The sequence below is a fragment of the Cynoglossus semilaevis genome, chromosome 16 (genome assembly GCF_000523025.1).
Source record: "Cynoglossus semilaevis isolate Cse_v1.0 chromosome 16, Cse_v1.0, whole genome shotgun sequence".
NCBI classification, from domain to species: Eukaryota; Metazoa; Chordata; class Actinopteri; order Pleuronectiformes; family Cynoglossidae; genus Cynoglossus; species Cynoglossus semilaevis.
This window is the reverse complement of record NC_024322.1, coordinates 12,909,773-12,923,887: the sequence shown is the minus strand read 5'-3', so window position 1 is coordinate 12,923,887 and position 14,115 is coordinate 12,909,773. Positions and strand designations below refer to the sequence as shown.

The following is a 14,115-nucleotide window of genomic DNA, read 5'->3' as shown; positions in this document are numbered from 1 at the left end:
TTTTGTGGTTAAAATTCAGAAAAAACAATTATTATTATATTATATATAATATATAATAATAGCTGAAAATGTCCTGGAAAATAATTTCATGGAAAGAGCTGGCTGCTGAGGTAATAAATCTAAATTTAATTATTTTGCACTGAGTATGTGAAACTTTCCAGAGGAGTAAAATAAACAGCACAGCACCTTAAACTCCAGCCTACTGTGCCTCACAGTCAGTGATATAAGTTTGCATTTGCAGTGTTTGAATGTAAACACTGAAATAAGGTCAGTGTTATATAGTCATAGTCTCATTTATGATCCACTCTATTTCTGCTGTGCAGTCACACATACACGTCTTTGCGTTGTGAACACTGAGACTCTGAGACACTGTTTCCCCCCCGGGTTCCTCAGCCTGGTGTTGACAGGGCTCATAGTTATTCCTGCTCACTCAGTCATGCAAACTCTCCACCTCCTACTCCTCCTCCCTTTCCTCCTCTTCACTCTCTTACTTACAGTTCTCCTCTCTGCCTCCATCTTTTCACTCTCTCCTTTTCCCAGAGCCATTCACCCAAAAATCAGTGTTAATGATGTATGCCCCATTCTAGACCTCAATGATGACACAGAGCAAATAATTCACTGTATTCGTTTCGATCTCTCTCTCACTCTCTCTCTCACTCTATGTATCTGCCCTCCTTTCACTTTCTCTCTCTCTCTTTTTTGCCAAGCATTAAAAATTAATTGACTGTGTGTTGTGTTAAAAGCATATTACACAATACTCTACTGCCCCCGCCCCCTGTGGGAACCATTTGGTCCTTTATTGCCTTTACATCTGCTGTAAGCTAATGGCTGCTGCTGCTCGTGTTCTTACAGTATCTGTAAGGTCCTAGTGTGAGGTTCAGCCTCAGTATTGGTTCACTATCTGAGGTACTATGAGGACACCCCCCTCTCCCCCTCCAACAAATGTTTATACAGCTGACATTGAGAGAGACATTATTTATTATTTTTGTGGCTTTTTGAGTGAGTAAATTAAAGTACCAATTCTGGGATACAGGAAAAGGTCCAGAGAATTTTCTAGAGGGACAACCATCAATGGGGGCGACAAAATGAACACAAATGAAGATACGAGGAAGAGCTAATGGCTCTGGTCATACCTTGTCCGTGCTGATTGCGAGGGCAGGTAACAGGAAAGGCTGTGCTCTGCAGCTCTGGCTTGAGAAATGCCTGGGAATATTAAAAAATAATCCTATTACGAGTCTGTAGAAATTAATACACATGATCAACATTGACATTTAAAAACAAAAATATGCTATTGTTCAATTGTTCACACAGCCAATGCCAATTCTATCTTTAATAAAGTACATGATTTATATATATATTTATATAGCATTCATTGCAGATATTTAACAAATACACAGTTTTAAGTGCGTCGTGCCAGTTTAGCCTGACTAAAAGGCAGTGTTTAAATAATGCCTTCACTGAATAACTATAAATAATAGAATAATAACTTTTCCTATTATTCTTAAAATAAAGTGAAAATATGACGAATTAAATAAAAAAAATACTCAGATTGACATCAGTTTTAGATCAGAATTCAGATCTCAAATTCAGAATCTTGACTTTTTTTTTGCTACTTTACAAGAAATCTTTGAACAACCTTTCCTCTTATCTGAAACAAAATAAAAGTGAATTTGTTTTATTAAAAAAGATGTTTCACATTCTTTTTTTTTTCTTTTAATTTCTGTTGTGTAGAACTGGACAGCCACATCCATTTCTTTTACACGGTTTACAATTACTGTGAAGAAATGGTTTAAAAAAAACCAAAACACCCCATCATCTTTCACAGTAACACACGGTCACACTCTGTGGTCGAGGTTATTCTGTGGATCCTCACTTCACTACTCTGGATTTCATCATGATAAATATCACAAGCAGAGTCCTGACTGAATGAAGGTTTGTCTCCCGGCCCAGTTCCCTCCACATGTGAAAACTCATGCCTGACGATGCATCTCCCCACAGACAACACATCTGCCAGTGTGTGCTGCCAGCACTGCAGCGATGTGTGGCCATCCTCACTCCATCAACATCCTGTACACAACACCTGTGATCGACACAGGCCCAGGAAGCTGCCAAGCTCCTCCCACGGTGAGACTCTGTTTTCTCTCATTGTCTCTGTCTCTCTCACTCTCCCTGTCTGTTTCGTTGTCACCTTTTGGTTTTTCTCTATTGAGTGTGTATGTGTATGTGTGTGTGGGGGGGGGGGGGGGGAATTGTTGCTAATTACTGCAACGTGAAGAAATCAGTTTGTTTACACAGCTGCAAAGCATTTTATAACATGTTTAAACATACGTTCATTATTTATCCTTAAATAATTTCCCAGATATTTTGGAGAAATTTAACAAACACTAGAAACACTGTATATCACTTGGTCAGAAAAGACGAAAAAGGCGAGGGTCAAAAAAACTTCTAACAGGTGCTGCTTAGTTTTGTGGAAGTGAAGGAGAAACAGTGTTCCCACAGTAAAATATGAGGTGGGAGGAAATGTTTCAGTCCATCTTGAATTGGAAAGGTTGTGAGGAGACAGTGGGGTTATAATAAATTCAATATTTATTTAAAAGCTCTGCTTACTTTCTGTTCACCGAGCTGTGTTAATTATTACAGAAATTTTAATTTTTTCATCAATAATTTATTATTATTTCTTTTATATTTGGGCTTTTGATGATTTAAAACTGATGTAAAACAAATGGCTCTCAATGTGCTTTTCAGCGTCAGTGCAATTCAAATATCTTTATCTATGAGTGACAAGAGGTCCCTACACTGGAGGAACATCTGGCCTCTTGTGACCGATTCCTGTGCTTGAAAGCATCAGACACATTCAGTGTCCCCTTCCTTCCTTACGTCTGGCCAGTGTTTAGCGATGAGTGGTAGAAGTTTGGTCTGTTCTCTCTCCCCAAGGGTCTAATTTGTGAGAGCCACTTTTGAAATTGTGGCAAAGAAGATGCAGGAGTTAAGCCAGCTGCAGAGTCTGGGGAGCGGGGGCGACCTGCTGTTCTTCAGTTCTTCTGTTTTTGTTGCCAATTCATCGGCATTCTTTATTTCTTCTACCAGCTACTTCCTCTGTGAAGTATCTGCGTCGTGTTCGCACCGTGTGATGACATTATGAAAGGAAGGTGTGAAAAAAAAACGGGGGAAAAAAATAAACGACCTTTCAACAACATATGGTTCTGTGTACTCGAAATTAGTACGTGCACAGCCTTATTACAGTACATCATACTAGTGCATGTACTTCCCCTTTCTTGTAATGTCAGGTTTCTGTGTTGGCGAGGCATTTGTAGCAGATGCTAATGAAACCCTTCCAAGATTTTCATGAAGCTGTTGCTGAGAGATTCTGATCCTTAATGCCAAGCTGTGTTTTACAAGCACTGAAGTCATACAGTAGTTCATGTCAATGGGAGACAGAATAAATCAGCAACATCTGAACTCTGCCGGCAAATGTTAGAGTGATGGGCTCCGACTTCAAGAGAAAGAGACGAGCTGTCTGTTTGACAGCTGCAAATCAATCACCTGAAGCATTAGAATAAGCAGCAAGACTGAGGAATAAAAAACGAGTCATTCCTTCATCCAAGGACAGTTCACGCTGCCCTTGTATGGAGCCTTCCTACTGTAAACCTGAGCGAGGAAAGAGTCCTGACACAAGTGTTGTAATGACGCACAAGTTTACAACTCCCCGAGGAAGAAACATGAAAGGTTAATCCATGCAGACTGTGGCAGTGCACAGCATCATGTGTTTAGAAATGTAGCTTTTACGATTTGGAGTCTAAAACCTTCTGCCAAGTCAGCATCTTTATAGAGCGCATATACTGGCGTTTTCATAACTCAGGTCAAATATAATGTGTCAAAAACAGGTTTACTGTTGGCAACATAATGGTGAGTATAGATTTTATCATTAGAAATGTATGGAAACATATTTGAAATACGACAGCAGTTACGTGTGAAAAAACAAACATATAAGTCGCTCCAGAGTATAAGTCGCACCAGTGCCCTCTAAGGGCTGTCAGTGTTAAAATAACAAATATGTGAAATTATATATTTTAATATATTATAGATTGTAATATATTGAATCAAAAATAACTCCTGATTATAAGTCGCAAATCCAGCCAAAGGATGAAAAAAGTGTGACTCAAAAATATGGTATATGATGTGCCATTACCCAGCTATTGTTATCCTAGTTTGAAATAATGATCACACAATGATGCCATGACAGGTCACAACTGAAATGAAGAAGAAAAAGTACTGATACAGAGCAACATACTAACGTACATTTTTGGATTTAAAAGTTGCACAGTGAATGATAGGTAAAAGTACTGAAGGTGAATGAGTTCATGTACCTGGAGTCTGTCATCAAAACTAATGGACGGAGCAGAACGGTGGTGAAGAAGAGGCTGGAGGCAGAGTGAAACGGATGGAGACAAATGTCAGGGATGACGTCTGACAGGAGGAAGGAGGGAAGATTGAACGGGAAGATCTATTAAACAGCGCCGGAAGCATTTATCCCATCACTGCTACGTTTGTTTTGTCTCAGGAAGGCGTCCTCTAGGTTGTGAGATTGTAATGATGACCTTTTTATTTTCTATTTTCATGTTTGTCTGACAATGCTAGAAAAAATTAATCGTGAACATTCGTGTTAGATTAACAAATGTAACATTCATTTAATGAATTTTAATATCGTTTCTTATCTAAGGTGTGGTCAGCGAGCTTGCCATACAACAAGTAGATCACAGAATCACCAGTGAGATCTCCAGTCTCTCTGTATGGAGTGTTCATGTCCCACACATGTGTTCAGGTTTCCCCCTCAGAGGATTGGGAATTTAATAGTTCTGTCAAAAATAACTAATTTATTGAGTTAGTTCATATATTTGATTAATCAGATTAAAATTTTTAATGTACCGTATTTATAATACATCATCGATGCACGTGTCGTTATTTGCAAGCACTGTGGGGAGACGTTTACACTTCCAATTTCACCAGAGGTATGAGGTTGAGCGTGAATGGATGTTTGTCTCTACCTGTGATTGACTGGTCAACTGTCCAGGCTGGAACCAAGTGTTGCCCAAAGCCTGCTGGGATTGGTTAATGCCCTGAAAAGGAATGATTGAACCTGGAAAACAGACAGAAAAAGATTTTAGAAAATCTCTACAGTACGTAAAACGTCAATATGTATCTTGTGAAGAACTATGAAGTACGTACAAATATGAGGACTTTAGTGACTTTATTATGTTCTTTTCACTTTTCTCCCTGTCATTAGTGAGCTTCTAAAATGGTTGTGGGTGGAAGAGGAAAACAGCAAAATAAACAGCTGGAGCCCACCATGCACCCCCCCTCTCCCCCCCCTTCTGGCTTCAAAGTATCAGAGTCAGTGTTGCACATAATGTCTGCGGCGCAACATGAAAACAGTGTTATTTTCAAGCCGTGGATAAGAAAGTAAATGAAAGGCAGAGAGATGCTGGGAGGTTTATTATAACATCTGTAATGATGCATGATAGTGCAGAATGAGAGAATAAATCAAAGAGACTTGCAGCTAAAGACAATGGCAAATTAAATTGGGTAATGGAGTGTGGGAATGTACTGGGGGGAAAGCTTGCATCACATTTCACCATGTAGACAGAACTGTTGGCAATGACAACAACAGGAGTCCTGCTGTGAGGCTGAGACGCACTTTTCAGTTTCCTGCCTGGTGTTTTGATAACAGAAAAAAAAAATCAGGTTGTAATTTTGAGGTTTTGTTTGTTTTTCATCTTTTACCTTCAACACAGAGTTAGCTGGCAATAGAACGTGACATAATTAACCCATACATTTATTGTCATTTTAAAATTACAATTCAATTTATATGGTGTATGGAGTGTTTATCTGCAGGGACTCTGCCCTCTGCTCGTACTAGTCATTTATACCTTCTTTTGCAGCTTAGAAGTGGTAAATATATCTCAATAGGTGGCAGTAACACAAAAGTGGGAGCAAAACTCAAATAAGAGGAAGCGAAAGTTTTTTAGATTACTAACAGCTCTGGTCGTTAGCTACTGACGGCTATAATACCCTGGAATACGTCTACTATGGCTGTCCTCGCTCTGTCCTTTGGACAAATCTACCCAGAAAATGCACTTCTTTTTGGCTGCAGTTCCACTACTTGACATAAGGAGCTGGCTTTAATAATAATAATAAAAAAAGCTCCTACAGTATGGACTATAGACATGCTTAAAAAAAAGTATAAAAATGCTGACTTAGTATTGCTCCAAGAAGGCATTAGTTTTGAAAGCTCAATGTACATCAATTAATAATTAAGAAACATCTTTGTCAGGTAAAAGTTACTTTTTTCCTGTTGACACAAAAACGTAATGTTGCAGCAACAAACTGAAATCGTGCTCCACAATGTTAAAAACTCACCATCAAAAAGGCTAAACATGTCAGTTACAATTTGTTTTCAAACTGGAATATTTTCTGCACATAAAAAATGTTTTAACCCCGCAGACTGTACACGTTGTTCAGCTTCTAGGCTGTTGTTATTTAGCGGAACATTTGCAGCTCCAATCTGCTTATAATGATGTGGGAGACAAATTGAAACAGCCACTAACAACAGTCCCATGTGTCTGTTCTGTGCAATAAGCACCGGCAACGCAGGACGTCATCCACAGAACAAAATGAGTCTGACATCTCGGCTGAAAAAAATAGCCTCAGTGCTGTTTTTATTTGTGAATCATGTCACCCGCAGCAGATTTCCCAGACCTATTATAGAAATGAAATCATACACTAACATGTACAACTGTGCGGTTTTAATTAAATGAGCAGCTTAAAGAGACAGAGCGACAGGAACAAGGTGTGGGATTTGTTTTGTTTTTTTCTTGTCTTGCAGAGAACATTTTGAGGAGGCCAGACTGAAATAGTTTGGTCATTGCTGAGTGTGTCACAGTTTTTAGCCAGAGGTCATTCAGTGTCAGTGTCTGCTGTTCAAATTTCAGCAACCTCTGCAGCGCTGCGTCAACTAGAGGCCAGAGAAGGATGTTTGACAGGAGGATGAAAAGCCGGACGGTCATAATAGAAAATGAACTGGACTGAGACCTGGTGTACAGTCGGTTGGAGTGGACACACACCGTGGACTTTTGCGTTTATATAAGTTAGTAGTTTATTTCTACATAAAATTATTACTGTAAAGACTGATGTCAGAAAAGGTGACACAATGTGAATCATTCCAGTGAAATCCTGAGACTTAGATCCAAAACTTTCTCTCTACTACCTGACCTGACTCCTTCTCCAGACTGCTTCTAGACAGATTTGATAATATTGTCATCACAACACTGTATCTTATCACTGCATGGATAAAATTACAGAAATAATAAATAATAATTAATTTGTCCTGGTCCTCAACACAACTGGCTGAAATGCAGCCCTGGACCATACCAGAGCTTCACCCATACTTCACTGAAGATATCAAACTGTCTCTCATATATTTTTTGCACTTCCAACTTCCAACCATAAGTTCAAACCCGAGTTTTTTTGGCGCTCAAGTTAAAAACTGCCTGCAAATAAGCCAGACTGAAAACAATCTCAGAATTTGTTTGACTGCGTTTTCATTTCTTTCACTCTATTGATGATAATGCGGAAGGAGTTTCATTACTTATTTGTCTGTGAATATGTGTGAGTTCAAAGCAGTTTACAGCGACCATGTCTGCAGTGAAAAAGGTCAACTGGTAATTCATTTTCCAATCAAATACAGGAGAGAGAGAGAGCGGAAGAAGCTACAAACGGAGGAGATTCATCCTCGGTCACTTTTTCCTCTCTGTTTGTGTTTGTCTGATTGAATAAGTAAGTTGAACAAATCTCAACACTGATTAAATATTTGCAGGAATAAAAGACTGATTGTTACTCTTGTAACGTCTACGCCAGAATATTATAGTTACATAGAGAATAAAGTGATAATATTATGACTATATTCTCCTAAATTTACAACTTTAATCTCCTATGTAGATGTTTGACTTTATTCTTGTAAAATTACAAATAAAATCTCTTAATATATATTTTTTTATTCTCGATGTGGCAGATATTGTCAACTTGGGACATTGAAATAATAATATTGTTGCCCAGACAGTAAATATAAGTGGTGTTATGTGTTGTTCTGGTCAGCGGTGTCAGACCGATGGTAATGTTAAATTCACAGCAGGTCTCAGCAGACAGAGAGACAGGAAAGGTGGCAGTGGTCCGAGGAGCAGAGTGTGAGTCTAGAGATAGAGGAGCAGAAATAGCAGCAGCAGCATAAACAGACTGTGACCAGAGCTGAAAAATGTCAACAAAAAATATGGCCGCATTACACGTCTAATCTAGGAGGAGCTAATCTGAGCCAGGACCAGGAAGTGGGCCATCAGGGCTAAATGTCAAACCCAGAAATGTAAATCTGTCAATAGAAATGTATTATTTATTGTTTTTCAAAATGACCGAACCAGGTAACTCGAAAAAAGAAATGTGTGTAACTGTGAAGCACAGTTGGCACAAAGCACAATTCTTTTGTTTGGACAACAAGCTCTTGGGTGACACTGACGTTGAATTCAACACTGACTTCCTAAAATAATGTTGAATGTTAAACTCAAATTTAATTTTCTGTTATGCTCATGTGTTGTCTTTTTAGTAAAAAAATAACAATGTGAAATGTCATAGATCCAGTTTTTGAGACCAAAATTATCTAAATCTCTCTAAATCCAAATATCTACATCCATCTTACACTCAGGGTCAATGGCCACATGCTAATTACAGATGATATCTGTGCACAGTGAATGGACATTTGAAACAGCGGGTATGAATGTTTGATTTTTTTTTTTTTTTAAATGTTGCCCTTTGAAAAAAATTAAACATTGTTGGTTCTCTACTAGTCACTATGGGAGCAACGGGGGGAAAAGGGCAAACCTTGAGGTTCTGCACAAATGAATTCACAGGATAACAGATGGATATATGAAGCTTTGGGAATGGTTGGGATAGACTTTGTGGTCATCCATCATTCTTCTCAGGGTTGATTGGTCATGCCTGCAGGTTCGAAAAATGTTGAGCAGGCAGTCTCCACAGAGGGCAGAGTGGATATAAGATATAGTGGTTTAGTGATGACAGACAGGAAGCTATGGAGTTGATATGAGGACAGAGCTGTGCTCAGATGGACTCAGCTGTGACTGAAATCAATCAGACGTCCACTGTGCCTCCCCACCACCTCTCAGATTATCCTTAATTCAATTTGCCATATATATATATATTCCTCATCCATGCTGTGTGAAGAACACTGCACCGACTGTTTGTCATTTCAGACAGCACTGCTATAGCTATTCCTTGGCTTCTTCTTGGGCTCCTGGGACAAAGAGGACAGTCTGCAGGGCTGCCTCACAGATGAGTGCTGTGTCTTAAATATTTCAGTGCAGCCACAGGAAGCTTGGGCCAGTGAAGGACAGAGGCACTTACTGAGCAAAAGTTATGCTCCAGTGTCTACCAGTTATGGACAGCCCTTGGTCCATTGTTCCTCTCAAGGGTTCTGTGCATTTGCCGTAACTGAGGAGGTGTTTTCGTGTGTGTGTGTGTGTGTGTGTGTGGTCGGTCTGTGCTCCGAGTTCCTAGTTTGTACTTTGTAGTTCATGCCTCGTCTGGTTTATTGGTCTTTTGATCACAGTAAAGTCCTGTACTAATAATTTCCTGAAAAGTCATCAAAAATAAAAGTTTCTCAAAAAATGACTAAAAATGCATTAATTTGCCTTAAAATATTTAGCTATGTCCATTTGTGTGTGTGTGGGTATGTACTGTATGTGTTGCCTGAAAAACATTGTAAGCTGGCGGTGGAGGTTAACTCAGGTGAGGTATACCTGTAGTTTCATAGCAACCATGACCAGCATGAAATGCAGCCCTGGGTCCAGGCTATGGCTCCAAGGTAATTCCATATAACTGTACATATAAATGTGAATTCACATTGTATATTTACCATAACATACTAAATTAGAAGTACATGTAAATGTTCTATTATCTGCATCATTATTATTATTATTAGCAGTAGTAGTTGTATAACAACAGGAAAAGTGTTTGACAGGGAGGTGAGTTCATTCATTTTACTTCCATATTGATGAGAATCAGTGCCTGAGTCAAAGATTTAAATTTACTGGTGGTTTACTTCTATTCCACAATTCCAAGTCTTACGATTTGTTGCAAATAATAATAAAAGGAGAAATAAAAAAAGTTACTGAAAAGTAAAACAAAAACACTTACGAGACTAAAAGTTAAAAAAAAAAATCTAATCTCTTCCTCTCTTTGCTCTTTACGTCAGTAGCTGAAAGTCTGTTGCTGTTTTTGTCCGCCCAGAGTAAACAAAGAGTATAAAAAAAACCCCAGAACACTTTAGCACAGTACTTAGCAATTAATTGAATGTGCTGCGTATCAGTGCTCACACCAGCCACTATGTGCTGCACAGAAATGAACACAAAGACAGAGAGAGAGGCGTGAGTGGAGGAGAACATAAAGACAACGGACAAACTAGCACAATCGAACAGGATGGAGTTAAAAATAGCTGCACGCAGAACAATAATGTGTTTAAGATGTTTGCAGGCTGACTGCCAAAGGTACTGCACTGCCATGCCTGTGGTGTTTGTATAAAACTAATTGTTTAAATAAATCATTTTTAAAAAATTGATTTGGCTGCCTGGTAGAAAATGTCTCTACAGCAGAGTTACTGTTTCTGTCACTTCAATAAAAGACTGAAAACGTCTGCATGTAAAGGAAAAAGGACAAATGTGTGCTCATACGACTGCTCCGTTTTAAATGCTACACTAAAAACACCCAATATATTTGTATCTTACAAATATTCTGAAATAGCTCTGCAGCAGCATGGGTCTGTTCAAAATTAAACAACTGACTTTTGATGAAAATAAATATATAAAGAGATAATATGAACGGCAAAAAAAAAGACTCAAATGTCCCACAGTTCAACCGTCTACACTTCAGCAATGGTCTGAGTCAGTGTTTATCAACTCGTTTCAATCTTCTATTGACACATTTTCTGAGCCAATCAGAAACAGAGGCCACTCAAGACCTTCACTCCACAGTATATCACACTCTGCTGGAAAACAACAACAACAACAACAACAACAACAACAACCCAGGATCAGTGTCCTTCAGGGAGCAGCTCACTCTTTCATCAGAGCCTCTGCTTCTCATAAAAACGGTTTAATTCTCTTCGACATGAGGCAATCCCAAATTCAAAGCCTAACTCAAGTACCCATCACCCCCCCCCCCACACACACACACACACACATAATCCTACAACAATAAAGAAAATACTACCAACGCAGCCAATCATCACCAGGAGAAAAAGGGGCTCAGCTGTTATTTAAATGGTAATAGTAGTGGGGGGGGAGGGGGGTAGTGGGGAGTGTGAAACAAGAACAGCAAAGCAGAGCAGAAAATGACCCCAAGGTGAAGAAAAAAACCCACATCTGCTGGTCCTCAGTCAGCAGGTCCAGGTACACACTGATGTGTCTGCCGGACACACTCCTACCTGTCTAACACACACGCACACACACACACGCACACACATGCTCACTGCAAACGCCCTTTGTTACCAAAATAGTTAGCCTGATTTCACACAGTGGAGCTGATAGTGTTATTCTCCCTGGTTTCCACTGCCATTAATAGTCCTGTCATTTGGAGCTGCTGCCTGGTGCCGTTCCATTGTTCCATTGGGCCATTGTTTGTTGACAGCCGAGTGTGTTGTTGAGCGTAATCGACTGTTGTTTTGTGTTTCTTTTTTTTTTTTTTTCTCCACGGACAGATTGTACCGCGCCTATCACCACATTGTGTTACCGAGGGCACAACTCGAGCGAAAGCGCTCCTTCTTCTCGTCCACACTTGATATACAGCTAAAGTCCTGTGTTTTGATGCATTTCAAAGGTTGGCGTGGGCGTACTGTCACTTTAAAGAGAGAGTGAGTGAGAGAGAGAGAGAGAGAGAGAGAGAGAGAGCAAAAACAGAAAGCCTGGAATAGCCTCACGGAGCTGTGATTGAAATAACAGCACCAATCACCTGTAAAACAAGCAATTACCCTGTGCTGCTGGGTGGAAAACGAAACACCAGGATATTTTAGGAACTTTGCATCAGTGCAGCCTCTGAAGTTTCCATGAGCTTCAGATCACAGTTGACTCCTAAGACTTGGTACACAAGGTCGGCAAAAGAGCAGGGTGTCAAAGTCAACCGTGTCAGACGCTAAAACTTAAAACACATTCTGAGCTGAGGGCCAAACAGTAATAACATTGACTGACAATGCTACAACGAAACATTGAGATTAAAACATGGAGCAACATTTTGTGTTTGTGACATAAGTGTTTTAGAAGGTGGCTAAAAGATTTTGATCCCGTGAACATCAGCCAGGTTTAAATCTTTTGTCTGGATTTTCTTGTTCAACTGTGTGCGTTGAGAATGATCAGGGGATTGGAGACGATAAAGACCCAGGTCTGTAAAGTAGAGAAGAGGAGAGGAACTAGGATCTACACCAGAACAAAGAGCTTCAACTTTCAACTCCACTTCCACAAGTCTCACCGTCTGACATAACTCTACAAAGATTCAGATTGTAAATGACAAGAACATTTATCCAACGGAAAAATCCCAGATTGGCCACAAATTATAATTTTGTTCGTCCGGTTTCTCAAAGACAAAGACGAGAATCACTCGACAGAAAAGCAGACGCAGAAGATGCCGAGCCTCCCTGACATCCTTCAACTCTCTGATATGATTTAGATCGATTTGGACGTTTACTATCCTTCAACTCTCTGATATGATTTAGATTTAGGTTTACTGAGTGCACAGAACCCTCTTCTGTTCTGATAATAGCTGCACTCAATCCCTGGAAAGTTAATAAGAAAAAAAAAAGTCTTAAATTATCTGGTAAAAACAAAATAAATGAATGGAAAAATAAATATATAATTTCATTTCATTTATGGTTTTCAACAGAAACCTTCCGTTCATTAAAGGTGTTAAATGTAGCTTTGTTTTTAAAAAAATCTAAGTTTTATTTGTCCATTTTAATACTAATATTTTAACTAGCAACATCATCACCAACCAATTTGAACTAAAACAAAATGATTCATTAACTGGTGAGTCATCAAACCATTGCAAAAACAACAACAACTCAGGCTAAAGTTAAGAAAAATAAACCTCCCACTGAAGCCTGGGAAAAGATGAAAGATGACACTGACTGAAAAAAGGAACATCATGAATATTTCTAAGGGAAGTCAGTCGAGGGCTGCACTCCAGGTGACGGTCTCACTCTTTCACGGTTTATCAGAAACCTATCAGCGGTCCAAGGACGGCCAATGAAAAGCCCTGTTTCTGATTGTTTAGACAGAGCCGCTGTAAATCCCCTATTCAAATGTTCATTTGAAGGTGAGTGCTGCTGCAGCTGATGTTAATTTAGAGTGGAGAGAAGGCGATACCTGGTAATGTAGCGCCGCGCTTCTCTGTGGAGAGCTGATATGGATTTTCTTTGATGTCGGCTGTAAAATTATGAACTACACGAACTCTTACGCTTTCAAGTTTTCCCATTAAAAATATTCCCCGGACATTTGAAGTTTCAGTAAAGAAGAAGAAACCGTTCTCTCTCACTTGGCCTTAAAGTTAAAAAAAAAAAAGAAGCACAATTTGAATGAAATACTGAATATTTACCTTTTCCGGTTGAGTTTTTGTGCATTTAAAATTACGACTCCATAAATCTCCTCCAGCCTGGAGCAGTGGTGTCAAACATAGGGCCAGTGGACCAGAAGTGACCCACCAGAGATAATCTGAAATAAAAAAGAAGAAATTAACGACAGTCTTTACAGAAATTGAATTTCATGTTACAAATTCATATTACTTCAAAATAGTTGCCTATTTGCAGTAACTAGTGGTACTACTTTGTTATTTTTAGTAGAATTATTTTTGTATTATTTTGCAGGTTGCTCATGAATTGACAAGAAAAATATGATGCACGATGTATGAAACACTTTGCAATTAACTCTAAATAAAGTATATATATACTGTATATATATATATGTGTGTGTGTGTGTGTGTGTGTGTGTGTATAGTATATCTTTTACAAGT

General features: G+C 39.0%; 1 long non-coding RNA gene across 1 annotated transcript; it reads right to left on the bottom strand.

Moving 5' to 3' along the window:
• Positions 1-13: 13 nt before the first annotated feature.
• On the bottom strand, positions 14-13,988 carry LOC112488260 (uncharacterized). The gene is made up of 3 exons (XR_003052118.1): positions 13,702-13,988; positions 5,046-5,137; positions 14-1,203 (listed from the first exon to the last, which is right to left on the bottom strand). It is a non-coding gene; the product is annotated as an uncharacterized LOC112488260 (long non-coding RNA).
• Between the last annotated feature and the right edge of the window lie 127 nt (positions 13,989-14,115).